This window comes from Bactrocera tryoni, unplaced genomic scaffold (genome assembly GCF_016617805.1).
Source record: "Bactrocera tryoni isolate S06 unplaced genomic scaffold, CSIRO_BtryS06_freeze2 scaffold_25, whole genome shotgun sequence".
Lineage (NCBI taxonomy): Eukaryota > Metazoa > Arthropoda > Insecta > Diptera > Tephritidae > Bactrocera > Bactrocera tryoni.
In genome coordinates this window covers 6,706,203-6,717,869 of record NW_024395977.1, presented here as the reverse complement: position 1 = coordinate 6,717,869, position 11,667 = coordinate 6,706,203, and the positions used below count along the sequence as shown (strand labels likewise).

At 34.8% G+C, this 11,667-nt stretch overlaps 1 pseudogene; it reads left to right on the top strand.

The window, feature by feature from the left end:
• The first annotated feature begins 1,433 nt into the window (after positions 1 to 1,433).
• LOC120780633 lies at positions 1,434 to 8,922 on the top strand (annotated as a pseudogene).
• The last annotated feature ends 2,745 nt before the right edge of the window (positions 8,923 to 11,667 follow it).

The following is an 11,667-nucleotide window of genomic DNA, read 5'->3' as shown; positions in this document are numbered from 1 at the left end:
GTTTAAAATTTATTAATGTTGTTGTCAATTGTCTCCCCGATTAACTCAAATTTTAATCAGTTCTTAAAAATATATTTTGCTTGATGGAATCTTTACATAAATATGGGTTTAAAAAATATTTTTTATATTACCTTTATTTGAAATTTCGGATTTATATTTAATACAATTAATCTGAGTTCAATTTTCTATATGCCTCTCAGCTACAGATTATGCTTACATATGTTATTATCTTGAGGCCTTCTTATGAGTGCAACAAAATCCGAATCGACCTTTCTTCAGCCGCTCAGATTCTTATGTTATAATTCAGATTCACTCAGATTTCTGTGTTTGGTGAGCTATGAAGTACTTTATTTCCTTAGCGACCTTGGAGAGTCGATTCGGTGCCGTTCGCAGCATCTCGGACTGACGTAAGGAACGACTTGGCACATTTTACGTCGAGAAATTGGAAGCATACAAAATATAGCTTGTCCAAGAACTGAAACCACTCGATCTTCCCAAGGAACATCGAGCTCTAAGAGCTCTTGAAAGTTCTAAGAAGATCCGACTTTTCCGAGCCAAATTTAGTTTGACGATGAGGCCCATTTCTGTCTCAATGGGTATGTAAAAAAGCAAAATTGGGACAAAGATCAACCTGAAGAGATTCCAGAGCTGCCATTTCATCCAGATAAAACAACGATTTTGTGTGATTTGGGGGTTGATAGAATTATCGGTCTATATTTTTTCAAAAAATGAATGCCTGAAATTGAAGCTCGTGATCTCGGCGACATTTGGTTTCAACAAGACGCCGCCACATCCCACACAACGCATCAATCAATGATTCTCCTTTTTGTGACTTTTCCAAAACTCAAAAGTATGTGCTTATACTACAGCCATTTTCAACGCAATTCAATCGAGTTTTAAGGCATCCAAACATACAAAAATAATAGTTCGGAAAGCCTAAGCCCTTCTTGAATGTCTAATCACACTCATTTTCCATTTATTGATTTTGATAGTGAAGAATTCCTTATCATTTCCGTCTATTTACCGATTCGAAAGATATTTAGTTATTGCTACTTAAAGGATGAAACACATCACAATGCTCGGTCTGGCAACATTATTTAGTACAAATGTTGTTTATATTTTTTGTTGTTTATATTTTAAGTTTTCTACTTTTTCGTATATTTATCAACTTTTCGACGACACGAAAACGTCAGCCATAAAGTTTTTAGATTTGAAAAAAGAGAAACGCTTTAATTTTCTTCCAAATTTTTTATATAACGTCAATAATTAGTGCATAATTACAAGAAAAATATAGGCAAAATCTAATCAAGTCATTGTTAATCCATTAATATTCGTATTTTGTCCAGTTTAAACAAAAAATTGTGAAATCTTTGAAAAAGCAGAAAAGCCCGTGTAACAATTTTCAATAGTTCTTAGTTTTGCAGATAGACTTTTGAAAGCTCAATGTACAAATTTACACATTTCGACAAAAAGCTTTGCAGATTTCTGCGGCACAAATTCGATCTTGCCGTGGACGACTGCGACGTCTACTCAATTTGGCATTTTTGTCCAGGCACTCGTTGGAGAGCGATCAAAAACTTTTTACTGGAGAGTTCGCTGTGCCAAGCTGAGTGGTTTCCCGTTATCTATTGGGTGGTGCTGGCGATCAGCACGCTTGGCTCGGTAAGAGGATGTAGAAGAAAGAGAGAACGTCGAGATATAAATGAAATTTAATCACTCGTTAGTTTTATAGTCTCAGTGAGTTTACCAGCCTTTACTGGGGTGGACGCAAACGTGTCTCTATGTGGCGCTCTCGTAAATACTATGTCATACCCTATTCGGTGTTGCGAAAATGTCGCCTGGTTGGGTCTTTGGTGATGCTCAATGCTTGGTTGCTGCTTTGGTATGCAGTTATTAATGTGAGTATTTGGGTATGTACTAAATATCCTTTTCAGAAATATTGAAATTAAAAGTTGACATGAAGTTAACTGCGGTGTGGCCTTCTCGAAACAGAATAATTCGGTGGTGTTCAAAACAACAGCAGCGGAAGAGATTTTTCTGAGTATCATTAATAGTTGGTCAGTTCGCGAAAGACCAAATAAACTCATATTGCAATCATAAGTCATACAGTTCCGATAACAATTTATTTTGAAACTTTCCCTTTTATATAATATATTAAGTATGGTAGATCGGTTCAGAGCACTTTGAATAATCTCTTTTTCATTAAGTATGAAACAATTTACATACATCTCCACTTCAACTCAAATCTTTTTTCGAAGGAGAAGTTCTAACTTATTCTCTTTTCCACTGTTACAAAGTACGAATAAAGACATCCTCTGTAAGTCAGTTTTTACTTTAAATCTAACTTTTTGTTCTTGACCTGGGCTAATACGAGGTTTTAATAACGAATGGGTAACGATGCTGAGATTTTTATTCACTCCTAAACCTAAATTATTCGGTGTATAATAAAGGATCGAGTTCAATTATGAGACATCCATATTATGGCAAGTACAGGAGGTTATAAAAATATAATAGGATCAGGATGAAATAGTTAAGTTCATAATTGATAAGGCCAATTACTTGAGGAATCTACTATCGTAGCACACCAGTTACTTCCAATAGCCTTGTAGATGAGAGTTCTTATGTAATTTTACTTAGTGACATTTATTTTGACCATTTGTCAGTCAACACCGAAAAATTCTCATCAGTTTTGGTGTGTGGTAATTCTTTACTTAGAGAGGTGATCCATATAGTGGTTTCTTTTTAAAACATACATAAATATTCATTCCATTTATAAAGTATAAAGTCAAATCAGTCATGTCATCTGACAATCACATTATTTCTAATATGTTTACAGAAATTTTAAAATCAAACTACTCTACTAATTCTACTAAAATGTTTTCCTATCAGCACGTGCTCTGTCCGAATACTTCAATTAATGCTCTAATCAATTCTGAAGAAGACGTCTTACTTAATTTAAATAAGTTAAAACCATCTTTTAATTACAGTCCAAATATGGTACCCTCTCGCTTCCTGAAAAATTGTGCCAAACAGATCTTCTTGCCTTTGACAAGGATTTTTATTTATTTATTTATTTATTATAATATGACTTGTAAATCAATTTACAAACATACTAGAAAAAAAGGAACTGGCTGCTTAGGCCTTCGTCCCATTTTGTACATATTAATTTACTTATATAAACATTTCAATTTTAAATTAATTTTAATAATATAGCATGTAGATGTTTTCTTATATTTTCGTAGTCCAGTGTGGCTATAGCGGTATGCAAATCAACATTTTGCGATGTGTCATTGTAGCAGTTTATTAGATGTTGCATGGTCAGGGTATCATGATGGTGATGGTGAATCTTTTGAAAGTAAATATCCGTGCGTTAATTTTGTGTGGCCGAGTTTAAGTCTCATCAAAACAAGTTGCTGGTGTTTTGTTTTAAAATTCGATTTACTGCCATGCTGTTGAGATAACTGGTGCATAGTTTTATAATGAGCATTAATTTTGTTTTCATAATTAGAGACACGTTGTTTTTGTTTTTTGATGAAGTTTGCGAGGCACCTTTTAATATCTTTTTCGGTGTAGTTATTTAATAAAAAAGTAGGATGAGAGTGTGCGTCTTTTGCTAATTGATCGGCATTTTCATTACCCGTAATGTTTACATGCGCTGGCGTATATAGAGTCTCATTTAACCCTACGTGTGAGAATATCACTAATATTTGCAGATTTTAAAGCGTTTATAGATGAGAGACTATCGGTACATATTATTAGTTTACAGCCTTTAGGTTTTAATTTTGCAGCTTCTTCAATCGCTGTAATTTCCGAGGTGAATATAGCGGTGTAGCTAGGCAAACGTCCATTTTTGATTAGTTCTTTAGATTCTGTTGTAATAGCAAAAGTGTTTTCAACTTTCTTTGAACCATCACAGTACCAAATTAGCCAGTTCTTTTGCTTCCATTTTTGCACTTCCTCAGCATGTAGTTGCCTTAAAGCAAGTGGGTTCGTGCTATTTTTGGTAAAACCACTGGAGATGAAAAGAGATTCTGCAGATTTCCAGGGAGGACTGAAAAACTTTGTAAGTTTTAGCTTCGAAAAATCTATATCCATCTTCTTAGCCATTTTGAAGATTTCCGAGATTGTAAATTAATTTTTAAGTATCTTTTCGAGTGAGCTAGAGCCTTAAAGTCTTTGTACAGGGATGTTATCTGAGTTTTGTATGCAGTTATATATTTTATTCCCCAGTTAATTTAAAAATGCAGTCTTCAATAGTAGGGAGTTTCAGGTCAAAAAGTATGTTTGCAATTGGAGTTGTTCGAAACGCGAGACTAATTATGCGCGCTGCCATGTGGTAATATTTTTTGATTTTCTGCAGACAGCGTTTGGATGTTTTACCATATATAATAAGGCCATGGTAGATTTTCCCCAATATCAAAGCTTTCATAATATTTAATAGAGACTTTGTATGTGCACCACTTTTTCATGCTGCATATGATTTTGAGAGTAGATTTATACGTTTTGAGAGGTCTTGACATAAGTCTTCAATTTGGTATTTCCAAGTCAGTTTTTGATCAAAGGTTATTCCAAGGATTTTAAGATAGCGCACATTTTCTATTATATGATTTTTTTTTATGATGGATCTGGAAGATTGCAGTTCCGCTTCTTGCATATATGTAGATGCTTACACTTTTCAAAATTAACAGAAGCACCCGATGTTAAGGACCAATTTGTAAATAAAGTAGACAACTTTTCCAAATCATGAATGTAAGTATTTACATCATTAATCTTCGAAACAAAATAGAGGTCATCCGCGTATAAATAGTGTGATATGTTATTAACTTTTCCCATTACAGCATTAATTTTTTCAAATGCAATTAGAAATAACGTCACCGATAGGGGAGAACCCTGTGGTGCTCCATTTTCTAATTTCTTTAAATTTGATTTATATCCATTTACGTTGACCATAAAAGTTCTGTTTGATAAAAAGGCTTTTGTATAGTTATAGATTTTTGGACCAACTTTCCACTGATCAAGTTGATTGAGTATAAAGTGGACACCTATACGATCAAAGGCTTTTGTAAAATCAACACTTATGACAGAGCAGTGATTTCGAGTTGATAAATTACTAGCTAGAAAGTGGTCTAGGTAAATTATTGCCTCTAACGTGCCTGACCTAGGTTTAAAAGCAGTTTGCTTTCTACTTATTAGATTGTTTTGAAACAAAAAAAATTGTATACGTTTTGATATTATTTTTTCCAACAGTTTGCTTAGACATGATAAAAGCGACATAGGACGGTCATTTTTGTAGTCATCTTTCTTATTCATATTCTTTGGAATACAAATGACATTTGATTTTTTCCAAGAGTGGGGAAACACACCAGTTTTGACGATTAAATTATATAAATTAATTAAACGAATTTTTAGAACCAGAGGTGCATTTTTAATTATTGCATAGGTGATTTTGTCCGGGCCAGGACAATTCTCTTTAGTATTTTTAAGATTATTTTCCAGGATTTTTAATTCCCCTCCTAAAGAAGCTATATTTAGTTCAATATGGAAACAGTAATTTATTATCCCTTTGTATAAAGGTGGATTTAGTCCATACATTGAAAAATATAGGGGTATTGCAAAACTATCAGTTATACCTAAACATTTTGAAGCTACCATATAACTTCATTCATAAAGAGAAATCTACTCCAGCAAATTTTCTTGAATTCGTAAACCATGCATTATTGGGATTTAGGAAACACAAGCACACGGATGTTATATACACCGACTTTAGCAAAGCTTTCGATAAAGGAAATCTCTCGACTCTCGTACATAAAATCTTCTGGGTTTTCAATCAAGCTTTATAATAGAACACCACGAGGGATATTTGAGGATACTCTTTCAGATTCAATTAATGTCTCTTCAGGTGTTCCACAAGGTAGTCAACTTGACCCGAATTCTCAAATATTTTATTATATGCCGACGTAAAGCTGTTTTAAATCGTATTCTTCAAACAGACTTAAATAATTTGGTTGCTTGGTCTGCTAGAAATGATTTGCCATTGAATCTGAAAAAAGTAAGATCTACGAGAAAAGCACAAAGTCTCGATATTCGTTTGATCGTCAATGATCTGAAGTTTTATGAAAGATTCGACATTCTATAAAGTACAAACGATGCAGCCCCATCTTAAAACAGTCTTCGCAATGTTAAGGCGTCTGATGATATATCAACTAGTTTGTCATGGTATGCCTATCATCTTGCTACATGCTAAATCACAAGTCCAAAACCCATACCGAGTTACCAATCTTTCAATCTGTTCACGACTTCTGATTCTAATTTTGTAATTAATATAACTGAGCAGATGAAACAAGTCTAAGTTTAATTCGGTTTATATGATTCCACAGAATCTTTTCCAAAATTTCCACTAGGAAATAACTACGTTATGCCCCCATATGATTGAAAAAACGGTAAAGCCATAGTGCTAACACATATTTCGAGTAATTTCTGCGATCATAAACCTACACTTTAATAAATATAAAAATAATTTCAAGCAGCCATGTGTATCTTCACTAGAAAGTACAAAAAGTTATGAGAATTTTAAATCCTCTTTCTATCAGAGTACACTGGCCTTGAAATGCCCCTTGTTTGGCTTCAAAAATTAACTGGATTTTAACCAAACTATTACCATGACTAACGACCACGTCCATATCTCGGTATATAAGTACATATGTACATAAGGTATACATATATAGGAACGCAAATATTGAAGCTCATCTCCACACATGTACACATGACTTACTTTGGCCGCGATATGAATATTCATTTATTTGACATTTCAACTTGTCAAATGTCATTTGACTTGCAGATCGGAATGCAAATTTGTCGGCAATTGCAATCAGAATCGCCAGAATGCCAGCAGCTAACTACGCCACACACAGTTAGCATAACTGTGGCGGTTGCCAAAAAAATGTGTCAGCTTCCTGTTTAATACCGTCACTAGAGCGTTGCATGTTGCATGCAGTGACGCGAATCGCTTCGGACGTTCAACATGATTAATGTGCCCGAATAGTGCTATACAGAAGCACATACACACATACATATATACGTATAAATATAAGTAAACATATCTAAATGAATATCCAAAAGCAACTCTCGTGCAACACCTCTTCACCAACATCATGCCACGCCAGTATATCCAACTAAGCAATGACTATCATCCTACCATCAAAAAAATCAGAAACGTCAAAGTTAGTTGTGTGTGAGGGATTTGGAAAAAATTCTTTCATTTTTTATGCTTACTCCTGAAAAACTGTTGGTGGAAATTTGAAATCTCCGCTGACTCGTCTATCTCTGTGTTAAGGTGATGCAAAAAAAACCTAAGTTTTTGCAATTTGTCCACTATTTTGGCACAGTAGACCCAAGTTGGTGGCCTTTCCGGTTTTCTGCATTTATAGTCGCAACTCACACCATTATAACCGCGTTAAGTTCGCTACAAATACACCAAACTTACAACTTGCAAAGCACTATTAAGAATAGCTATACAGTTGCAACATGTTGCATAGAGGATAATACTTTTGTTTTATCAGCGTAATTGAATTTCACGGTACAGATAATACTGCAGGCTTACATATGATGCGGGCCGAGAGTTCCATATCGCACACTTTCTAGTAGATTCTCATAACTCAGCAACTGCGCGTTTCATTTCAGCCAAATTTGATAGAAGTGGCAAGGCATACCATACTTTGAAAACGGACTAAATCAGACCAGATTTCCTGCTTACTTCACGTATAACACTATCTTAAATTCGTGCAGATATTTTCATCTTATAATAAGTCAATCAATTATTAAAGAAGTTATCGAAGAAGACCTCAACACTAACAGTATTTACAGGTTGCTAACTCTATTCAAATATGGTTCCCAACAGTTTATTCCTTTTCAAGCTTGCAGATACTGAATACGTGAACATTCGCTCAAGATGTAGACTTTATACCCAAGATATCGGCAAATTCGTGGAAAATCACGAACAAAGTGATGCTATCAATAATAAGGTTTGGTGCTACAGGCGGATAACTTAATATTTTCCATAGCCCGAACATACCTCACTTAATGATTTTTATTACTCTTGTGACCTTCTACCACATGAAATGTGTATATTCAATTTTTTCTTGGACATGCTGTGATTTGTTGCCGACAATGGGTGAAATTGATACATAAACCGCCCTAGCCCCGTGTACTCATATGAGTTAGTTTGGTTGAAAGATACGTACTCGTATATCAGCCAAAGTGTAGGTTATCTAAACTAAAAACGGAAAACTTCGGCTCTGCCCGAACGTAGCGCCTCCTTACTTGCTTTGAGTTAAGTTGGTTTTTGCTATTTTTGCTATTTTTCACAGTTTTCACATTCATCACTTTTTCTTTTCCATTTCTTTTCGCCCGGACAGGTTTCGCCAGGTCACATGACGCCTTGGCTTACCATCAATATGTTTGTGTTGAGCTTTGAACTGATGGCTTGGCTGGTGGAGGCATTGGTTGGCGCCACCAAATTGGATCTGCACACGCTCTTTCACCTTTTGCCTCCCGGTGGCGAATTACTTGTTTGTGCGTTGTGTGCGCAATGTTTTCCAGAATGCCATCGAAACGAACGATGTCGACGATTTGCGGCTGTGGAAGCGTGGCTTTAAGTGATTTCATAGTGTCGTGTTTATATCCCTGTATACATATGTACATATATTTACTAACATAGCCGGGGAAGCTGTGTTACCCATCTATTCGTGTGTATTTGGTGGCTTTTTAGTAACTGTATATTTCATTTCGTTATTTGTATGTGTAACCGAGGAGGGTGTGAATGTAAATATTGTGAGGGTCTTTGCATATTTTCGGTAATAAGTGTAAAAATTTTAATGAAATAAGTGAAGTGTTCAAGAGAGTTGCTCAAGTGGCAGCACTCCAAAGGTGGAGGGTATGGTATAAGTTTGAGGTTAATTTTCGGAATTTGTTATTTTGCTACTTTAAATAAATATGATCTTATACCAAGAACTTTTTCTCTTTTATAATTTCTTTCGTCACTAAAAATCGCCGGTCAAACCTTTTGCAAACAAACTGCTGTCCACTCCCTAACCGACATGCGGAGACCAAACTTTCAATGCCATTAAGTTTTATAAACTCAGAAGAAAACGTCGGAGACCCTATAACGATCAGCGTGATGAGCTGAGCCAATTTCGATATGTTCGTCTGTCTGCCTGCATAAACTCCGAAGAAACTGCTTATTTGTCTCAGGCGCTAAATGCGAACCATTATAATATATAGCTGGCGATCAAAACCAAGCCTTTTAAGGAACATCTTTTTATGTGTGAAGAGTATAGAATGATGCAAAGGAAATCAAGCTTTTTAAGTGAATTTAAAACAAAACACTGTACCTAATAGATAGGGGGAAAAAGCTTTTGTTAAGTACAGCTCTCCAATTTCGGAATGTTCAGCTAAATCCACTTCTTTTAGAAATTATCGTTTCTAAAAAATAAATTTTTGGCAATTGTGGTGATAAAATATCATAAGCTAGGAAACTTTTAATGATGCACAACCTTTGTTTCAAGAAGTATCTGGTTGAATGAGAAAGGGGAATCTTCACAGGAAGCCAAACTGAAATCAACACTGAAGTCCTCATCTAACACTTAACGATATGAGCTCGTTCGCCTTGAAACTACTGGTCAACGATTTTCACACAAAAGTAGTGCTCATTAATTCAAAAAAATACTTCCTAAATGTGTCAAGCAGGCTGAAAACCAATCAGTAGATTTCAATGAGATTTGTACAGCTTTTTAAAAACATAATAAACTAGTCGCTAATAAAATAATTTTCGTTTTTATATAAAATTGTTTATTTTTGGGTTTTTTTCAAAATTTTGAAACCTTTTCCTGCGGCTGCCAATTAGTTAAATACAAATCTTCGATTAGGCACACAATTATTTATTAATAAAACTAATTTTTCTTCTCCGATTTATATATTACAAGATGACTCTACAAGGATTAGCGATGGTGATTGCAAGCGACTTCGGTTGGTACTGATTGAACACAAATAGCCATTACTTTTAAAATTTAAAATTTGCTTTTTCAAATTTCAACTCGATACCATAATTGAGCTTTCACACAAAAATAAAATAATGTGTTTTTTTAAGAAAGTCAGTCATAAAGAAATCATGAAGAATGAAGGTAAAATCGGTTCATTGGTAGTATGAATTGTGTGGTTATTTTGAGAGTATTCAACTACGAGGGCTCCAAATAACGGATGGCTTTTATGAGACCAGCTTACTTACTGTTCAAAACCATATGCGAAGGTTGAAGCCCGTAGACGCACTGGTAAAAAAACAAATTTTAAAGAGTATTTTAACTAAAAGGTGAAGTTTTATCATTAATAGCAAAGCAGAAGGTATCAGTATATATTATTCTAAGTCAGATTAAGAAACCTTTAAATATTTTGCAAGGTGAATGTTGAACAGAGTTCGGACATTATTTACTTGAATGACTGAAATTACTAACACTCCTAACTAATCAACTGATACTATGCTCACATTGCAGCTTGAAAGTATGCTAATTTTTGGTCGAATGGGAACCAAAAGTCATCGTCTGTAACCGGCTTTCCAAAAGTTAAATATTGGAATCAAATAACGGCACTGATGATTTTATAAAAGTCGCTAAAGAAGCAGAAAACCCTTGTCCCCAGCAAGTTTGTTTTATTTGGTGGTCTTGAGTTGGCACAAAGCGGGTTAAGTTAGTTAGTCAGCGTCTGTTTGTTGTTTCAAGAAATGAGATTCGTATAGCGAGTGGTATGATTCATGTAGAAGTACTTCCCGAAATATATCACTATTACAATTAGAAATTATACTACGACATAGCACAATAGTGTTAAAATGTTTGTTCATGTATATGTGTGACTATATGTTATAACAGCGTCACTAGGCGCTAACTTACTGGAACATTTAATACTGATTCTAATATAATGACCTTTGTATACTCCACTGAGACCAATCTTTTCACTACCGTTGTTAGTTTAATTGCCGTTGTAAACATTTTAAACTAAAATGAAACATTAAACGACAATTGTAACTGTAAGGAAAATTTACTCCGCTTCAGTTTCTAACCAAATTAAAAGTTAGCACCAACTTCTATTGTCGCAAGGTTGCAAAAAAGCTTAACTAGTTTATTTGCTCACTACCATTCGCCACATATACTGATGTTCACATGTACAGCCACTTTAAAGCATGTAACTTTTAACCTTGTATGGCCGTTTCTCCTCTCTCTTGGAGTGGTTGGTCAGCTTGTAAAAAGCATTTGTAGCCATTCACGACCGAAATAACACTACACTTGCAACATCATTTCACCCCACCCTCATGCTGCACAATAAAGTGTGGTGGTTTTCAGGCATGGAAGCCACAAGCCCTAATAACGGTTAGTGCAGGAAGCATTGCATGGAATTGTGGCTAAAAGGATTTAAAAATAGGAAACAAATGTTTTAACTTTGGGGTTGTAGTTTTTCCTGTTGGCAGCTGAAACGAATCATTGCACTTGTTACACATTTTTTTATTTTGCATATTTAATGACCCATTGAGAGTACGAAATGAACTGATCTTGGCAAGCGGAAATTGCGGAAACTCATAAATATCATACTTATTAATATTATAAATGTGAATATAAGTCTGAT